Source organism: Periophthalmus magnuspinnatus, chromosome 11 (assembly GCF_009829125.3).
Source record: "Periophthalmus magnuspinnatus isolate fPerMag1 chromosome 11, fPerMag1.2.pri, whole genome shotgun sequence".
Classification (NCBI taxonomy): Eukaryota; Metazoa; Chordata; class Actinopteri; order Gobiiformes; family Gobiidae; genus Periophthalmus; species Periophthalmus magnuspinnatus.
Window position 1 is genome coordinate 12,230,334 of NC_047136.2, and position 13,756 is coordinate 12,244,089.

The 13,756-nt window shown below is 39.7% G+C and overlaps 1 protein-coding gene across 2 annotated transcripts in view; it reads left to right on the forward strand.

Annotated features, from left to right (window-relative positions):
* The window catches only part of rbms3 (RNA binding motif, single stranded interacting protein), a 376,836-nt gene that overhangs the window by 27,558 nt on the left and 335,522 nt on the right, over nucleotides 1-13,756 (forward strand). The window lies entirely within an intron of this gene.

Sequence of the window (13,756 nt, forward strand, 5' to 3'; positions counted from 1 at the left end):
CTTTAGTGGACACGGGGTTTGATGGATAGGCAGCCTTGGCGGTTGATAGCTGTATCTGGGATGTCTGTTTCAGCTGCTATAAATGCGTATGTGTGTGCGTAGTAGTGGGTGAAAGATTAGAGATCAAGGCTCCAGTTCACTGTTGGTCCAGCCTATTGGAGCATTACTGGGAGATGTCCAGTTAGCCCCATCCATCACTAGCCAACACTAATGAGATTCTTACATGGCAAGAATGGGCAGAGGCTTGGAGAATCTCAAATGAAGTTCACAGTTCAGAATTGAGGCTGTTTTCTAATAGCGTGCTGAGTGGGTAAAGATTGGAGGTGTAAAAAGGAGAAACGTTGGTGTGTGGGAATACCATGAATCAGGGGCTTGACAGCAGATCTTGTGCAGAGAGAGGCTTGGCGGAGAGAAACCTGCCATTCAAAAAATGTCAGAAAACACTGAGTCAGGGTTTTGCGGTTAGCGGGAGTTAAGATTCTGGGCTCTGTTTCAACACTTTGACATTCGTATTTTTCTACCGATATTTCTAAGATTTTCCGGCTCAAAGTGAGATGACGGAACAGTGATGCTGACATGTCGGAAGATTGACATGTTTTGAGTGTTTTTAGCGTATTTGTTGAGTTTGAATTTAAATAATTGCAATTTTTGTGTTTCGAATTGTGCATTGTTGCTATAGGAACGTTTCCGGCGAATTGTTGGAGCCATTAGCATAATTGTGGGCCACCTACAAAGGCAGAATAATGGTTTTAAACATTTTTTACTTAGACAAATGAAACATACAGAAACAACTTTGACAATTTTGGCTTAACGCTATTAGTGATGTGACGTTCGTGAATAAGTCGTCTCTTTTGATCAGTTCCTTAACGTGGACAGTTGGATCCGGATGTCGTTTTTTTTTAAAGGGCTGAATCTTTTCTTTCTAATTTGACTGCTTTTTTTTAGCTTGATTAACACTGAACTGACACAAGAATCAGCTCAGAAGCAGAGCAGGCGACACGAGTGAGAGCTTTGTGCACACAAAAAAAAAAAAAAAAGCCATCACATTAACAGTTACTTTTAAAATTATTATCATTGTTTTATTTCGATTATGCATAATTTGAAAGGCTAAACACACTCCCACTCTCAGTTTGAACCAGTTTAAACACATGTTAGCCTTGGTCGTTTCTCTCTGTGATTAATTTGTTGTTAAAATGAGTTCTCACATTGGGTCCTGTCATATAAACAGAAAGAAAAAGAGCCAGTCTTTTGAACGGGTCTGTGAAATGAATGGATCCAAAAGATTCGGATCTCGTAAAAGAGCCAAAAGTCCCATCACTAACTGCTACGTGCAACTTCATAAATCCATTGTTGTTAAGTGGTATCACAGTGTTCTTTTGTCAATTAAAACAGGCATACACAACTTTTTTCTTGTAAGTGAGAACATTTATTTTTACCCTAAAGAGATGCATATGGTCTGCTTCTAAATGTGAAAGAAAAATGAATCAAAACTAGCAAATGTTGAAAAAAGTCTTGAGGATTGCACTGAGGAAGACCAGATAAAGGTCAAAACTTGTTGGTATGTCCCATGCACGGTAAAATAATGTGTATTTAATGTCAAGTGCGTCGGACCCCCTCTCTTGTTTTTTGAAAGAATTGTGTTGCTATGTAACACTCTGGGATCAGATCGGATTGAGATCAGACTGGCTGTGCATTAGTGGTCCACTATTCTTTCACTTCGGTGTCTGAAAAAGCTGTTCTAAAGCTGTGGTGTTCCTGATCATTTATGCATGTGAATACTAGTGTGTGTGATAGCGATGAACGAGTTGGCATTTGCAACGGTTCCTTAACGTGAACAGTTGGAACCGGATCTTGTTTTCTAAAAGAATTGAGTCGTTTTCTGTCTAATTTTTATGCAGTTTTATAGTGATTAACATTGAGAAAACACAAGACTAAACACAGAAGCAGAGTAGGCAAAATGAGTGAACGCTTTGTGCACAAAAAAACCAAACATATTTGGCTTCATAATAACAGTTTGGTTTTTAATTATTATTATTGCAGTGAAACGTTTTATTAGTTTGTTGTAAAAATGAGTTCTCACATTGGCTTCTGTCACATAAATACACAGTAAAAGAGCCAGTCTTTTGAACGGCGCTTTGAAAGGAAAGGATCCAAAAGATTCGATTCCCACAAAGGAGCCAAAAGTCACATCAGTAGTTTGTGAGAGTTTGTCAGATGGATTTAAATACCAGCCGGGAGAACGTTTCACCATAAGCTCTATTGCAAAACGTTTATGAATCTGTGGTTTGTGACATGTTTTTCAGAATTTTTCATATTTTTTTTTTCACATACAAACACACTTTAATCAAACACATCAGTAATTTACCCGCCCCTCTACAAACCGCTCCAATGGCCCATGTTGCTGTGGTTCTGTCAGTGAGCAGACTCGCGGCAGCCCCTGTCCTCTGCATCACTGCCTCTGGACCAGCGCCCTGGCTCCACCGCTGCCAGCTCCCACACTGGGCACACGACCCAGACACCATCCCGGGATCACCATCAAAGCCCGGGGACTTCGCTCTTTGTTTTTCAATCTCATTTTTAGCACTTACTCCTGACCGCATTGACCATTCTGCCCAGAGCTGCTAGAGTTAAATTGGTGTATAGTTTTGGGATGAGTCATAGGTCTTTGGTTTGTTATTACCTAATTAAATAGGCAGTTCAGTAAATTGAATTATTTTCTTAAAGCAGATTCAAGTGTGGTTTACATCAGTGGGTAAAATGTAAGAGTGAAAGGGTGATTTTAGAGAAAGACATTGAAGTCAACCACATTTACATGCTTCACTTTTGAGTATTGTTTTTACGTGAGGAAATGAGAAATTAGTCACACATTTTGGAGCAACTTTATCTTGTTAAGCACGTCTGTTTTAATATGTTGCATGTAACTCACTAATGAACCACGGATTAACCTTATATACACAGCGTTTTGTCATTGTTTAAAGTTGCTGAAATGGAATAAGGGCAACAGGGGTAGATAACGTTACGCAAATTTGTCAAATCTAATCTCATAGCACAAGCCACCAAGGAATCCTGTTTTGTTTCAACTTTTTTTGTTTTGTTTTTACTTGATTTTTTTTCTTTCCTTTTACAAATAAAACAGACAAAATCCGATTGTCTCAAAATGTGTTATTTCAGCCCCAGCCGTATCAGTTTTCTCCCGGGCTTTTTGAAGATCTGGTTTTGCCTGTTGAGTCGGCCTGTGAACCAGAGAGCCTCCAGCTGCGAGGGACCTCCACCTGGCAGTCCGCACGTTCGCTCCTCCTGATTTATAGTTTAATACATTTGCACTGCCGCCATATGGCTTCCCTCTCCCCCCCGCCACCTCGTCCCTCTCGCCTTCCTCCGCTCGCCGACGCCCCCCCTCCCCTCCTCTCACCCACTCATATCTTTGCTCATCTCGGGGTCTCTCTCTTCAGGATGTACCCGCCCACCCCCCATCTTCCCATCCTCTTTCTTACACACCTCTCCTCCCTCCTTTACAGTATTCTTCCTTTCTTATTCTTTCCCTGTGTTGCAGCGGTCCGTTCCCAAGGTCAATGCAGATCCGATCTTGCCACTGTCAGCGATTGATGTATCCTTGAGAAAGCCGATTGGGTCTTGTGTCAGGCTATTGTGGGGCGTGGGAGGCCGAGATTTACATTTAGCCAACATTCATATTCATAGGGTGGGTTAACATACACAGCATTTTTACATTAGGCTAAAGACAGTAAGAACGAAGAGGTTAACGTGTCGGAGCGTGTGGCCATCAACAGATACACATATAATTCTTAGTTTTGGAACTGGAAAGGTCACAATTAGCAATTTGCGAAATAACAAAGGCTATAAGTGGAGAGTTGAGGGTTAGATTTTGAAAGATTTACCAAATATTCCTCAGCCCGTGCAGCACATTTCACTTTTTGGCTCAAATCCAACATTTTAAAACACAAAAACAGCAATTTTCTCAACTTCTAAACACGTTAATTCCATATATTACCTCATTTTTCTTATAGCCACGGGTCGGAGCGTAAATAGCGTTTGATTTAGCAACTGAGAGATGCGAATGTGTTTCTCATGCCTCCATTTTATGATACATTCTTCAACATATACAACATTTATTGAACATCTGTGACCGTTTACTACAAGTGGTTTCAATGTAAAGAATATGTCATCTTAATAGTAGGACTGCGTGATCCTGGATAAGCAAAACAGGGCCTTTGCAATAACATTATGATTCATATTTGGATTTGTTTGACATATTAAGTTACCCTTTGTCATTTTGGCTTTCCCGTGTTCACCACAGCAAACAGCAAATCATGTGCCTCTAAGCGTGCTTTCAGTTAGACCGACATAGATAAACCGAGTCTACTTCTGGGCTCAAACTCGGCTCAAACCAACTCTAAGGATGTTGCGATGCGTGGGTTGAATTATTATTCCAGATGCCCTTCCTTTACCATGTGACCGGCACCAGTTATATCAAAAAACAAGATCGCAAACTAAATCAGTTATGGTTTTGTTCAGTTTCAGTACTCCGATACTATCCAATTTCTATATCACAATGATTTTTCTCATACTAGCTTGTACATAGAGTGAGACCATTTCTCAAACTCTTCGAAAACATCACATTCGTCCTATTTATCAGCATCAAATTAGCGCTAGCCTACTTAATGCTAATGCTGTGGTATGTTTATATTTCTCCAGTTAATATAGAGTCCTCTGAAGCTGTCCGGCATGTTCTAGTCAGCCTTAGTTTAAAATGTGAGAGTTAGAATGAGATGAAACAATAACATTTGGCTTCCCATTGATTAGTGCAGTGGGGCGTAGCATGTGCTTCTCTTTAGCTGAATTATTGATTTGTGAAAGCGGATTTGTGTTGGTCTGTGTGTGTGTATTGGAGGTTAGAGCTGAGAAAAGCTGGCAGGATGTAGCTTTGATGAGAGGATCCTTTAAATGGTTATTTCTGTCTATTCCCCAATGCAGTCCGCCAGTCCACCGATCATTCGCTCAAACTCAGCCTTTTTATTCTTGACCGCGCCGCTCCATTCAAGTTCGATGTTTTACGCCAATCCACAGCTCGCCGTGCGGTTTAGCTTTAATCGTAGGTAATGGTCGCACTTCACAAATGAGAAAATTATAGTCTGAGCTCAGGCCCCTCCCCTTCTGCCCACGAGAACAATTACCGCACACAGATCAATTATTGTTATTTCAAGATAGTGTTTATGGGAGAATATGAATTTAGCTAAATGCGAGCGCTAAGTGGCTGTTCGGCTTACCGTGTGTTGGATCTCATTTGGGCTCGATGACAGGCTTTTCCTCTTTCATTATTACAACTCTCAAAAGTAAGTCTTTGCAAATTACTGATAATTTGGCTCCAATTCCTGCAGTAATCCTGGCTGCTGGCAAAGATGGTGTATTTAGTACGGCTGTGCTGCTGAGCTGTGCTAACACAACAATTTAATATATCACGATTAATGCACAAATACAGGATTTCACAAGTTCATTGACAAAATTTCAAATAATCAACTATCTCTGGATACAGACACATACAATTTCAAGGACAGTATCAGCATTATGAAGCATCTACTATTTGCCTAGGATCCAGAATACACATTTCTTCAATATATTTTACAAAGATGTGAGTTTGGTCATTGGTGAATCTCCTCGTTTTCAGATGGGCATGATTGACTGATGGTTTAGCCAATCAGAAACGTGCATAGTCCATCCTGCATCGAAAAAAAATAAAGGGAAATACATTGCGGATTTCTGGTGACCAATGAGCTCCTTCCTTCCAAACGCGCCACTGAAAAACACAAATCTGATTGCACAGTCATGTTTGGCCGGGCTTGAGACGCAGCAGCCAAATGTGATTTGACTGATATCAATCTGTATCAAATGTACAGGGAGATATCCTTCTGAACTTTCTGGGCAAACCTACAATACTAAAACAATGACATGAATGCAGGCACAACATTTTAATTAGTTTGCCTTAATTAGGATAAACTATTATTTGTGATCAGTATCGAATGGCCCAAACTTTTGTGTCCTTGCCTGGAAAAATCTGCATATATTTAAATCATTATAAGATATGACCTCAGACGGCATTATGGTTGGCATTTAAATGGGATAGTCTTGGACCCACATGCACAGACTGGCTCTTAATGTAGCAAATGTAGCAACAGTAGTTTATCTATACTAATATATATGTAACATGACCCAAAATTATCTTGAATGGAACATGGAACTCTCTCTAATGAGAAACTGTACAACAAAATAGCATTTTCCCCCTAATTATAACTTGTAAAATAGTCTTTTACACAAATGGCTACTGCTGAAATCCTGAGGCCTGCACTTGTCCTGTGTCTGGAGCAGAGTCAGTCCCTCTTGTACCGAGCCCGGGCTGCAGAGAGGAGCAGATTTAGCTAGATTTAGCCTGGGCTAATGTCCCTGCATGGCCTTAAGTAAACATCAGTCAATGGAGCCCTTTGAGAGGCTCTGCTGTGTCTGGCCAGCTACAGGCACACTTATGCACCCGGCTAATTCTTTATAAATGACGGTATGCATATGGGACAAAGTACAACAGTAGCAGCAGAGTGAAGCAGGGGAGGGGCCACTTAAAAGCCAGGGAAAAGGGTTTCGTTACATTACACCCTGTGATGCATTGTGCGACCGAAATAACAACACGGCCGTCCAAAGCCTCCTCTAATGCAGTGATAGAGGACAAAGGGAAACGTATAGGCAGCAGCAGACAAACACCGACTCCCACAGCAAATCAAAGGCAATGGAAGACGAACCAAAACCTTGCATTACATCTGTTATTCAAGGCTCAATACGAACCAGTTATAGGGCGGGGCTGTATCACGCCACTCAAGATGATTTTCAAAAGGACGATGGCATCTATAAAAAACAATAAAACTAAGAATTGCCGTTTCATACTTTTTTATTAAGTTAAAATGTTGCTTCAGTTACAGTCTTTAAAACCTCAGAAACTAGTACCTCTGTTAAATGTTGTTTTCTCAGTCCTGGATTTGTGGCGTAATATCTTGTAGTGGAGGAAATGAACAGGTACAAGCATCACATTTGTGGTTCCTTTTATGGGTTTGCTCTGCACTCGTTTGTATTGCTATGAAATACACGAAAGCCAGGGCCAGACCAGTACCACTTCCTCTATTCACATTTCAGTTTTGTATTTATTGGCACAATTTTGAGTACTTTTCTACATTTAGAAGATACAACTTATTTTTATGTTTTTATTAATTGACACATTATCACAACTCCAAAACAAATGGATGAAGCTAGTCCGGAACATGTTTTGTTGTTCGCTTTTGCTGTATTATTATGTGTGTTGGAACAGTCACTTAAAGATCGTTTGGTTTATTAGTGAAATATACAAGCCCACACAATACATTTCCTTACAACGCATTCTCTGTTAAAACCCATGCACGTATATTACCCATCTTCCTCTCTTGACAAGCTTTTAGTGAGAGTAATTTTAGTGACCACTATTGTTTTAGTGACACGCTCTTGTTCTCTTTCTCTATCTACCTCACAACAGTCAAACTAAATGCACAGAGCTTTTGATGATGGTACCTACATGGCGCAAACACGCTCTCCCACGCATCAGTCCGGACCATGGCTCACCCCTCTCATCTTCCTCCTGTCTGCAGCTCCATACATTAAGGCTGCATTAACATTTAGTGCGCCTCTCATTAGCCACAGAACAAGCTCTTTCTCTCTGTCTGTGTCCATGTCTCATTACTGCAGGCTCCATTTAGTTTGAAGGGACATTTAAAGATAGAAAAAAGATATATAGTGTAACGGCAAATAGTTTTCTTATGGGAAAAAGTATCCAAAATGTGCCCTATTAGAGTTAGTAAACAACACTTCTCTCTGCGCTTTCTATTAGCTACAATATATTTCAATTCACACTGAGATGTCTTGGGAAATTGTACCTAAACAGCTACGTGCGTATGTTATTTGCCCTGATTGGAGCATTACCAAGTATTTACTTAGAGGCATTATCACTATGGTCGTGTTCGCACATGTTTTTACTTTTGGGTCGACCTTGTTTGACGTAAATCGTGCATCATTCACTCGAAACATGCATCGTGAGCCATCAGCTGATCGCCAAACTTATTTCTATGACACTGTAAGAACTGTACTCGCTGGTGGAGGAGAAAAAGCTTTTGCAATGACACCCAGACAGACGTAGGCTCACCTGCGTAAGACAGACCTAGCCTCACCTGCACAGACAGACCTAGCCTTAACTGCGCAGACAGACTCAGCCTCACCTGCGCAGACAGAGGCAGTGGGAGACTGTCGCTGATATTTAGTTGATCCAGATTGCCTTGTCAGACGAACGTGTCAAACAGCAGCACCCATTCATATAAAAATACGTGATCTGAGTGCTTTTTTGGCCAATTCCAAGCACTTTTACTGACACCGCACTCACCCCATACATCCCACGCTCCAGAGTGTGATTGGAGCTGCTTCAAGACCTCCTGTTTCAAGCCCACTCAGACAGGCTGTTTACTGCGGTCCTTGGGGCGACTGTTGGGTTCACACCGGCCAAAGCACAATACTCTCGGAGTGTGTATCTAAACACTCTTTGTCACATCACTAGTATTTACATGCATGCATTATTGGACATGTGTGCAGCTTTTGAACGGGGTGGACCTGCATCACACAACCAAGACACTCTTTTCCCAAAACAAAAGTTTCTATCAGCCTTCTTTATGGAACTACAGTATAAATACTGTTTGTTTATTTATTTACTTTTTAACATTTTTACAGACAGATATCAAAACAAATTGCCAAAAGAGAATATAATTTCCATATTATATAACCTTTGTTGAGGTTGTAACTGCTCCAATAAAGTGTTTATAATCTTTATGGGCCCAGATGGTGTTCTTTGTTATGGAGTTACAGGATGAAGTTTAGTGCTTAGTAAGAGGTCTGCTGGTTGTAGTCAAGGTCTTAAAAGCAGGTCAGTGCATTTTCTCTCCATAAGCAGATAGTGGGGCTGCAGTGGCCTTGAGAGGGGAGCGGGCGGGCGCTCTGGAGGTCAGCCTTAGATAAATGCTTCAAATATAAAATCATGGACAGGGCTGCCTCAGGGATCTTCTCACCTCTGCTCACCACCTGGAGATGGCAACAGGCTCGAGACGGTGGACTTTAGGAGGTTTTGTATCACAAAATTATAGCTAATTGTTTAGTAAAGACTTCTATTGGTATTCAATAGGCAAACTGAGTATCAACAAGCTGGTAAGACTTTTGCAGGTTAATGTAAGCTGACTTGATTTTTGAAATAAAAAAACAAAACAAAAACATCTCTCTAAAAAAAGTGGCAACTGCAAGACAAATTTGAAAAAAAGTCCAATTCAGTTAAAGTAACATCTATTTTGTTGGCATATATATACAAATAAAAATGATATTACACACTGAAGTAATAGTACTTTTACTTCTGTAAGATAAGTGAGGGATCAACATCTTTGATCTTATTCAAAACTGGTTGCCAGCTACTGAAAAATGTATTGTTACAGGCTGTTATAGAAAATCAAATTTTCTCTCATGTTAGACGTGTATAAGGTCAGCGAGCCACAATCTAAAGGATGGAGGTTGTTTGTCTTTCCAGTTGAGCAGTACACTGGCTCCTAATGCATCAGAAATATTTTTTTAATGGATTCCCAGGAGTTTTTCAGCTTTGAACAAAACCACAACATATGTGACAGTGTCCTCAGTTCAATTTCAGAATGATCACAATTGACATCAAGTTCCAGTTTGATCTTAGCTCGCTTTACTTTGAACCAGTGCATTCTATGAATAATCTTAAATTGTATAACTCTTTATTTTAAGCAGACTGAGGACAAATGGATATTATCTAAACCAGATTGCCGTACAACTTCAGAGAATACTGTATCCAGTTCCTCCTCCCACTTCATTTTAACACCAGTCAGAGGTTCCATATTATGAGTTGATTTCTGCATAAACTTCACCAATAATTCCTTTAGAGTGTGAATTTAAGTCCAGAATGTTTTCAAGAAGAGAATCCAGTGGCCATGAGGGGAAATGGCTAAATGAGGTAGACACAAAGCTGCGAAGTTGAAGTTATCTGAAGAAGTGAGAGTCAGGGATATGGCACTTTGTTTTCAATCTGTCAAATGAGGCAAAATAACCTTCAATAAACACGTCCTTCAGTGTCCCCAGACCATTTGTAGGCCAAAGCGTAAGAGCCATCAATGACTGAGATGGTAAACATGTGTTTTGTTTTGTTTTTTTACAGCTGCAGCATATATTGACAATGACTTGAGAGAAAAAATCCTTCTAAATTGTGCCCAGATTTTAATTGAATGTTTAACCAATGGGTTTAAGGAAAATGTATCTAAAGATGAAATAAAAGGCAGCTTTGAACAAAGCAGAGTGTAGAGGCAGGCTGACATGACACATTCTCAAGGTTCAACCACTTACGTAAAGACTGGCCAGTATAACACTGCACGAACATTGGCAGCCCAGTAATAATATTTAAAATGAGGTAATGACAGTCCTTCAGGATCCCTGTGGTGGTGTTTTTCCCATTCCATATAAATGATAATACCGGTTTATCTAAATTTGAGAAAAAGGGTTGGCCTGGGAACGCCTTGGGGTCCCACTGGAGGAGCTGGAGGACGTGTCCGGGGTGAGGGAAGTCTGGGAGTCCCTTCTTAGACTGCTGCCCCCGCGACCCGGCCCCGGATAAGCGGAAGAAAATGGATGGATGGATGGATGGTTTTGTCAAAAATAACTAACAAAATCTAATAATGGCACAAAGTTTGTACAGGTGTTTATAATTATTAGTAATCTATACAACTAGGTTCTTAAATTTATCCTAACTTAATCTGAATGGCACTGGCCTTAACAGGGACGGTGGTGCTGCTGAATTTATAGACATTAGTTCACTCTTTTGCATATTCACTTTGTAGCCTGATATTTTCCCAAAGTCATTCAAAAGAGTAAGTAAGTGAGGCAGACTCTGCAGTGGCTCTGACATATACAAAAGGGTGTCATCTGCATATAAAGACACTTTATGTTCAGAATTTCCCCACTGGATACCTTTAATAGAAGCGTCTATGTATTTCACCCACCAAGGGTTCAATGATCAAAGCAAAAGAAGGGCGATAGGGGGCAGTCTTGCCTTGTTCTGTGTCCTAGCTTAAAAAAAAATAGATGATAAATTATTATTTGTGAGGACAGCTGGAACAGGGGAGGAGTAAAGTGTCTGTCCATGAAGCAAACTTTAAACTAAAGCCAAATTTTAATCCCACTCCACGTGATTAAATGTTTTCTCAGCATCAAGTGATAAAACTACTCCTGATGTGTCGGGTGGAGATAATGAAGGATGTTTAAGAGTCTATTAATGTTGTGGAATGAGTAGAGATTTGTAATACACCCAGTTTGGTCATCAGATATAATGGGAGGCAAAACTGTTTCTAAATGGCATGCAAGTATTTTGGCAAAAAATTTACTATCTACATTCAAGAGGGAGATGGGCCAATAAGGGCCGCATTCCAATTTATTTTTTATCTTTTTTGTGAATGAGAGATATAAAACCTGTCTCATAGTTTCTGGGAGCAAACCAGAGACGGAGGAGTCATCATAAACAGAAAGCAGGATAGGGGCTCGGTCATTAGAAAATATTTTGAAAAATGTATTTGGAAAGCCAGATTAAGAGGAGTGGAAGAGCTCTTCACTGGGTCATAAAAATATCTTCTGACGAAGACCATCCAGCTGCTCACAACGGGTTGGTGTCCCGCCTCGTGTAATAAAGGACTTTCAGTCAGTGTTCCTCAGGTTTGTACCTTCCCCATTTTGACATTATTTAGTGAGGGCTGGATTCTGCTTGGTAAGCCGTCTGGTCCCAGTGATTTCCCATTGTGTGTGGCTGCAATTTTCTTTAAAAATCTTTGGAGAAGGGTCTTTCTGAGTCTTCAGCTGTTTCCTCACCAATAGTGGGACTAAGCTTACTGAAAAAGTTTGCAAAAAGCAATTAATTCCCATTAGACTTGAAAGAAACTCCCATCACAACTTAAAAAAAAAGAAAGAAGTATAACGAATAACAGCAATTCCACCTTTGGTGCAACAGTTGCCCCACCCCAGCTGTTACCAACAGGGACATGGTGATAATAAACTAACCCTTTACAACAAAATCCACACATCCACATTACATGTCTGTAAGAACTGTAGCTTCACAGTTTGCTCTGCACTAGGAAGTGTAAATAAGATTAGATAAAAAAATTTAAAAAAAAGATTCAGAAATACTAGTTCAGTATTTGATTGGTGTTTAGTTTATTTATGTATATATATATATATATATATATATATATATATATATATATATATATATATATATATATTACGTGTATATATATATTATGTGTATATATATATTACGTGTATATATATATATATATTACGTGTATATATATATATATATATATATATATATATATATATATATATATATATATATATATATATATATATATATATATATATATATATATATATATATATATATATATAATAATCTAAAAAAGTGTAAATTATAAAAGAGGGGAGATACTGAGAGAAGACTCATCCCAGTCGAGCCTTCCTTCATGTTTTTTCCTCCTTCTTTCCCTTTTAATGTGCCATACCATTCTGAGGAAGAAAAGGCACTTATTTCTTCTACTCACACATTGACGAAACGTGAAGATAGAAGGGCCACCAAAGAGAAGGAAAAGCAGAGGAGTCTCCTCATAGAATGTTATTCCTCACATACGCCATGGCTTCCACAGCATCGAAAGTGCTTTTCGATACCATCATAGGTGAGCCACAGCTGAGCCGGATGGAGGATTCCATAGGACACGTTATCCTGTTCCTGTAAAAGCCTTCTGACTTAATTGATCTAGCGTGGGCCACACTCAGAGGATAGTCAGGAAAGATGAGGATGGTGGAACCACTGTAGGGGAGGCAACCAGCATCATGAGCATGACAGAGGACATCAACACAATCTTAATAGTAGTGTAGTTTTGCTATTATCACTTAGGGCTTACCCTTTACTCGATTTGACAGAGAAGTGTGCTGTGATTTGTCAATCAACACATATTTATCCATTGTCACTATCTCTCTGAGTAACTTAGTTACCGATACCGGCTACATTCAACATACAGATGCCCATTCGTCACTCCATGCTCTCTCACCTCTGTTGGTTCAGTTAGCAAAAAGTCTAATAAAATGGCTTTTTTGCAGATTTGTGCAGAGCACATTTGTGCAGAGCACATTTGTGCAGAGCAATTTCCAGCCTACACCATTGTGTGCCCGTTAGCACAGCCCTGAAATGGTGCAACTTTTAATAAACACATCAAGGTTGCAAAATTAAAATTTGTGCTTTTCTTGATTGTAATTTTAAATCCAGACCTTGTTTGCCATTGTTTTCCAGTTCCACATTGCAGCACAGCGAACCAATTAGCCTACCTTGTTAACCGACACAATTTGAATGTGTCTTATTTCCCCCCCCTAAAGTAAATTCTAATGAACTTCTTACAATGTAGCTTGTTGGTTTTGTATTATTTATTTCAGCATTTCTGTTTTCAAAATGTGTAAAAGCGGGTTTTGTTTTTATGCTCCTTTTCTTCAAATAAAATATCAGCTAAGCCAAAGCAACGTGAAGCCAGACAGAGGCAGGAAGCACCACTGCTCTGGACTTGGACGGAGATGAGAGGAGACACAT